The following is a 7269-nucleotide window of genomic DNA, read 5'->3' as shown; positions in this document are numbered from 1 at the left end:
TTAAATTGCTATTTTGGGTTTGGGTGGGACCTGCACATTTAAAGTGTTGCAGTTTTACTCTGTTATTTGGGTCTGTTGGGTTCCAGTAAAGAGAAGGTGGTAACACTAGTTTTGAAGGATAATATAAAACTGCAGGAAGAGCGAGGGCATACCAATTTGTTTTTCAATCTATTTTATTTCAGTTCAAAGCCTCATTGCAGACAGGCAGTGCAGGGAAACGAGCCACACTTTGGCAATACTCAGCTGCTTTTGGAGATTGAAGAAGACTGAGTACAACCAAAGTGTGGTTGTTTTTGTGGACTATCTGTCTGCAAAGAAGCTCTGAACTGAAATAAAATAGATTGAAAAACAAATTGGTATGCCCTGTTGCCTCATACTGAGTGTTTACATTACCCTTCTGGAACACTGCCTGTACCAGCACCCTGGAGGAAGGCAGTGACCCCTCAGACGCTTTCAACTCTTCAAGCGAGTGAGCTCTTTGATTTTCACAAGGAAATTGAATTGGAATTTATGGTTTTCTGGATCTCCAATAGGCTGCCTCCGAAAGCCATCATCCCGATAATGTGAAGAAGGCAAGCTGTAACCATGTAGAGGAAAGAATTAAATATTAAGGGCATTTAAATTCGGAGATGAGATTGTCACTGTCTTGAAGTCCTGCAGAGGGTGTGGTGTGTCGTTTGCAGAGACCTTTGCAGTTTTGAGACGTCTGCAGCCCTCAAGGGAGAGAAGGGTAAGGAAAGAACGCCGGCTTTCCTTGTATTTCCCTGATGTTGTTATTTAACTCCAAATCCTCAAATTCATGACACCCAAGCTCTTCATGTCCTTAGATGAAGTAAATACATTCTAGCTGATCCCAGATTGTTAAACTGGGGTCAGTGGTTGAGCTGCGGGGGATTCACGAATCCTTTGAATTTGCCTACAGATTTGTCTGTCTGTGGGGAGTGAGCCCATTCTTTAATCAGGTCTCAGAGGGTTCCTTGACCCTCTAAAGGTGCAGAGCCAACAATGAAACGTCACATGTAGTAAAAACCAGTGAACCAAAGTGGTGATGAATCCCGCCTGAAACCAGTTACTTCTTACTGCCGTGCAGTCTTGACTTCAGTTTTGAAAGTATCTTTCCAGGCCTTGTTTCTTCTCTAAAGTGGCCAAGCAGAGTTGGGTGTTCCTGTCTCATAGGGATATTTACCCAGTGAGGTACTTGGAAATGCCTCGGAGATCATCGTCATTATTTTATAGGAGACTGTTGAAATGGCAGTGCGTGGTCTTGGCAACCTTGGTAGCCGTTGCCCTGCTGGTTTCTTCTGACCCGTGAAAGGAAGAGTGGTAGGAGCCTAATACTCTGGCTCTAGGAACCAACTTCTTGCTAATGGACGCGGTTCCTCAGGACCACAGGAAAGTAAGGTTAGGAGAGAGAGGAAGAGGAGAGGGATTCCCGGAGGCAGAGACCGAGGAGCAAAGGAGGAGGGAGGCTGCCCCTGTATCTGTCCTGGCAGCCCTGTGTATCTATGGAGGGAAAGAAAGAGCTCTTTTTGAAGCCAAACTTCTCTTTCTTATCTAAACTAAGACCTCTGAAAAAGTAATTCGTTGGTGTAGTTTCTGGTTTTATTTATTAGTACTCAAATGGAAAGAAAAGGAACTGTTTTAAGTCATTTTCTTAGGACATTCTGTAAACATGGGACCTCAGTAGAAAACTGCCGTGGGCCAGTTTGTTTGGCCCATATGGTGTTTAACAGCGAGTTGCTTACATTTAAAGAGACTTTATGTCTTTCCGGTCCCTGGAGGTATTTGTGTGAGTGACCTCTATTATCCGCCTGAGAGTCTGATTCTGGGACTCTAGACGTTTTACGAAGTCAGTTTTTATGAAGGAAAGGGCCCAAGAAGGAAGAGGAGATTAGAAACAAAGGATCACTAGCTTTTAAGCCTCCAGATATTGGTTACGTGACATTTTTTTAAAATATAAAAACAAAGCGAGGGGCACCTGGGTGGCTCAGTCAGTTAAGCATCTGACTTCAGCTCAGGTCATGGTCTCACGGTTCCTGAGTTCTAGCCCCGCGTCAGGCTCTGTGCTGACACCTCAGAGCCTGGAGCCTGGTTCAGATTCTGTGTCTCCCTATTCCCTGCCCCCCCGCCCCCCCCCCCCATGCAGTCTGTCTCTCTCCCTCAAAAGTAAACATTAAAAGAAAAAACAAAGTGAACAGTATGTGGTTCTATTTCTGATTTTGAGAAAATACTGCAAGAGGTTATCTGACCTGCTTGTTTCATCTGTTTCTCAGCTTTGTAACAGTGCAGCCTGGTTATTGGATCTTCCTTCTTAACTCCTTGTCCCCACCAGCTCTGAAGGATGATGTCAGGGGCTCTGGCAGCAGTGAACTTGCCATTTTTCTTCCACCTGGTACTTACCTTCAGTTCCAAGTCTCTTCGGATGGCACCACAAAGTTGCAAAAGGCAGAAACCTGGGAGTCCCGCATATTCTTCCCCTTCTGTCAGCCTCCCACCCTCCTTCCACTCCCTACCTGCAGTTAGCACGTATTTATTTAGGCTACAAGTCTACTGATGTCCCCTTTCTCTTTTGGTTTAAAGCTACTGTAATCTCTTGTCCGGGATTACGACAGCAGCCTCCTAGCTGTCCAGCTGGCTTCTTCCTTTGTTCCTCTCTAATCCATTTTGTATACTGATGCCAGTGATCTTTACGAAGCACAGATCACATGTTACTCTGTTACCCCCTTCCTTAAAAGTCAAGTGGCTTGCTTGCCCTCAGGGTAAATGCAGTTAGTGGCTTGGCCTGTGCTGCCCTCAAGCTCTGGTTGGGTGTGTTCAAATCTCACTTTACTCTCTTCCCTTCCCTCTCACTCTTCTACTTGGGCACTAGCCAGTAACACTCAAATGGGCCACAGAACTTTATCGTTCCCTGGACAAGTGGGTCACACTCTGGGGCTTTGAAGGCTGCTGGATTTTCCTGGCCATGTTACTAACCAGCCCAGTAGCAATGCCACTAACTGCACTGATCATTAGATCACTGAATGTTGTGTGAATTTTCTGTTGGTTCCCTTGTCCTTAGACTATCTGCTACTTCAAATGTGTTGTCAGATTCTGCCCTGAGGCCAGTTGATGTGTTTATTTCTCTGTGTGCTTATGCCACCAATTTGATAAGCTTTATCAACAGACTCATTTGGTTTAAACTTTAGGAATTGCTTTTAAAAATCTAATTTTGTTTTTTAACTGTGTAAACCATTTATGTGGTTTCAAAATCAAAACTATGTTCATTCACAGTTTTTTTTTAATAAAAATTTTATATATTTATTTATTTTTGAGAGACAGAGTGAGACAAAGTGAGAGTGGGGGAGGGGCAGAGAGAGAGGGAGACACAGGATTGGAAACAGGCTCCAGGCTCCGAGCTGTCAGCACAGAGTCCATCGCGGGGCCTGAACCCACGGACCGCGAGATCATGATCTGAGCTGAAGTCGGACGCCCAACTGACTGAGCCACCCAGGCGCCCCTCACAGAAGTTTTTATTTGATGCCTGATCCCTCTTCTCTGTTTCTCTGGAGTCTTGCTACCAAAGTTCTGGGGGAGTTTTGCCCATCTGTTAGGTAAGAAATGTTTCACTATAGTTTAAATTTGTTTTCTCCTTTAATGAGATACAGGGTATCTGCCCAAAGTCTGTGCTATAAGTTGCAAAAATATTTTTTTCAATTTGTCATATGCCTAACTTTGCATATGTTGTTTTATTGCTGTACAAAGGTTTTTCATCTTTACATGGTTATATTTATGGGTCTTACAGTGTATTGCTTTAGAATTTGAGTCCCAGGAAGTTTGCCCTGCTTTTAATTTATGGGGTATTTGTTAATGTTTTCTTCCAGTGTATGTATGGTTTCACCCCCTCCCACCCCCCCACCCCCTTTTTTTTAAACACATCTAAGGCTCCTGTCCATTTGGAATTTATCTTGACATTTCGTTTGGTTTGAGGAAGGATCCAATTTTATCTTTTCCCCATTAGCCAGCCAGGTATTCCATCACTACTTATGAAAAGTTCTTATCTTTTCTCCATTGCTTTGAGATCTTGTTTTTACTGGATACTAAGTTCTTGTACACATTTGGGTTTCTTACTGGATTTTCTGTTACGTTCCGTCGGTTTCATCGTCAATTCATATGCCGCTACAAAACCATCTTAATTTTAGAGGCTTTATAATTTGTTTTAACATCTAGAAGGGCCAGTGTTTTCATATTGCTCTTTTTTAATGTTTTCCTGGCTGCTTTTGCTTGCTTATTCTGCCATATAAACTTTATAATCAGTTTGTCTAGTTTCAGGCAGCACCAACTGGATGGGGTTTCTGTTGAGATTATGTTAAATTTAGCTTAGAGAGAACTGACATCTTGATGATATTGAGTCTTCTTATCCAAGATCATGGCCTGTCTTTCCATTTGCTCAAGGCTACGTTTGTGATTTTTCACGAGTGTGTTATGTTTTTCCCTGTGTACGTTTTGTATGTTTTCCGTTAAGTTTATTAGATTTTCTTAACTTAAAAAAAAAAATTCCTTTTAGAACCTCTCCAGAACTTCTCAGAGGAGTGCACACACTGACATACTCAAAACGTTTTATCATTTCAAATGGTTCGTAGGTGTCCCCGTCATCCTGTCCTGTTACTGTCTCCTCCTTTCTTCCTCCGGTTCCCATTCTCAGTATGCAGCTCTGTGTCCTACATACAGCAGGCAGTCAATGCATATTTGTTGAGTGAATGAATAAAGCAGGAAGGGGAAGACGAAAGTGGGTGGCAGAGTGAGCCTGTAAGACCGATATATGGGAAGATTGTCCTTGTATAGACATCCAGACATTCCTAGTCTACGCTCCGCAGCAGTGAATTCACTGGTTCATAGTGTTTTGTTCTCCGTACCCTCATCACAGAACTTTAAAAAACACCATGTTGATAATGATAGTTACCATTGAATACTACAAAGTCCCCGGCACTGGCTACGTATTTTCTGTAATTACTTCTTGTAATCCTCATAGCAACTAAGCAATAGGTATTAGTATCTCCATTAAAATATGGAAGTTTCAAACATACAAAAGTGTGAATAGCTTTATGAGCTCCCGTATAGGTGTTACCTCCCTCTTACAGTTGAGGAAACAGGTTTTGAAAGAAAGATTAAGGTGACTCAAGGTTACAAAGTTTAAAATCAGGTTTAGAACCCATCTCTTTTTAGCTCCCTATTAAGATTGTTTTTCAAATTTTAAACTCCCATCTGGCCAGGGAAAAGCAGAAGCAGGGGAGACAGTCAAGAGCCACTCCATTCTAAACTCCAGCTGGTAGTTTTACATGAGTCTTCCCATCTAATTCGTGTCACAAAGATTTCCCTCACTTCTGTTTGCAAACAGTAAGTCCTCTTATCTCCCTCTCCCTCCTACTTCTCTTCATGCTCTGCTCTTCCTTGCCTTCTCTTGGTCTAGTTTTATTAGTGCAATTCGGTTTTACTTGATTTTAATTCTAATTTAAATTTTCTTTTATTTTGAGAGAGCGCACGTGCACACAAGTCGGGGAGCGGCAGAGAGGCAGAATCCCAAGCAGGCTCCACGCCATCCGTGCAGAGCCTGATGCGGGGCTCAGACTCATGAACTGTGAGATCATGACCTGGACCGAGAACCAGAGTCGGACGCTTAACTGACTACGCCCCCCAGGCGCCCCCAGTGTTACTTGATTTTTAAAAGCCTGCTGGTGTTTTGAGTCCCCAGCTCCCGGCATGATACTGGGAACGGAGCAGGAACTTACGAATTTAAATCACAGTAAGACTTGCCACTCTTCATCTATCCCATGGGTTTGGTGTGGTAGCTCGTTAATGGTGCTCTGAAGCTGGCTGTCATTGGCTTTGACCGCCCTCCTACCGGCTGCGCACATAGCTGCCATTCTGCTGTCAGCTGCCCTCAGTTCCAGTCAGGTTCGGACCAGAAGGAGACTTCCTAAGGTCAGAGTCCAAGGCAGCAGAATAATTGGCCCCTAGGGTTCTGGAGTTTTTTTCTCAGGCAGCGAAGTGTCGAGGATAGAATCTTCCATGTCTTCCTTGGACATTTTTGAGCACATACCGTGGAATCCCATAGGCCCTTTCCCCAAGGTAGAGGCAGTAGAGGAGTTACCCTCTTCTGCATTTTTGTTGTTGTTAGCTCCTCAAGTTAACCCTTTTGTCATACTACCTGGTGGTAAACGAGAGAAAGCTAGAGATGAACATAGTTCCCACTTTGAAGACAAAAAGCTTCCGGCATTAGGAGGAGAGGAGAATGGAGTTCATCTGTGAAGTGTGCACAGAGGTGCAGCGAAGGCTGGGCGATGTGTGTGGTCTCCTAGGACAGTGATGGGGGAGGCGGGGGCTCCAGAGTCCTTGCTGCTTCTGCCACTCAACTGCTGAGGTACAAGGAAAGTAGGGTTCCGGGCTGAAAGCGGTCCGTTCTCTTACCGCTGCTGTGCATTCTGTGAGAGCAGGGTTTTGCTGAATTTCTTCTCTATGTAAGGACAAGCCTTAGTTAAGGGCATTTGGCTGAGCTCAGTAAAGAGCTGCTGGATGGACAGGCGCACACTGTCCGCTGAATAGGCTGGGAAATGGGGCCTTGGAGCCCCGCTAGGGCTGCATGGGTTCCACCTCCCCCAGCAGCACTGTCACCGGCTTTGTGGCCTTGGACAGGTTGGGGCACTTGAGTCTGTGTGTGGTGCCTCGCATAGCACAGAACAAGTAGGCTCTAAATTACTGTTATCTCCTCTTAGTTTAAAAGCAGTTTGTTTATGTACACTTATGATAAGCATTGAGTAATATATAGAATTGTTAAATCTCTGTGTTGTACTCAGATAACAATACGTTAACTATCCTGGAATTAAAAACAATCACGCAACAACAAAAACCCCACTTAATTTACTGTGCAGCTGCACTGCGTCTGAACAGGGAAGTTACCCAAAAAGTAGGAGAAGGACTGAGGCATGAAGAGTTCCACTGCTTTGTCAATTCTCACGCGTGGGCAATATCCAGGGGTGGATGTTCTGACTCTGGAGTCAGACAGTGTGGGTTCATTTACAGACTCTACGCTCAGCGGCTTTGTGACGTGGGGCATGCCGTTTACTTTCGATAGGCCTCTACTTTCTGGAAAGCGGAGTTAGTTAATAATAGTGGCTACCTCACAGGTTGTGCAAAATTTATGTAAGGCTACCATGCGAAGTGATTGGCACAGTGCCTGGGATATGATAAACCTTCGCAGTGTTACCTCCTATTGTTAGATTGCTACCTTAATCC

The sequence above is a fragment of the Panthera pardus genome, unplaced genomic scaffold (genome assembly GCF_024362965.1).
Source record: "Panthera pardus isolate Hobbes unplaced genomic scaffold, ASM2436296v1 HiC_scaffold_11, whole genome shotgun sequence".
Taxonomy (NCBI): domain Eukaryota; kingdom Metazoa; phylum Chordata; class Mammalia; order Carnivora; family Felidae; genus Panthera; species Panthera pardus.
Note: the sequence above shows the minus strand (reverse complement) of the source record.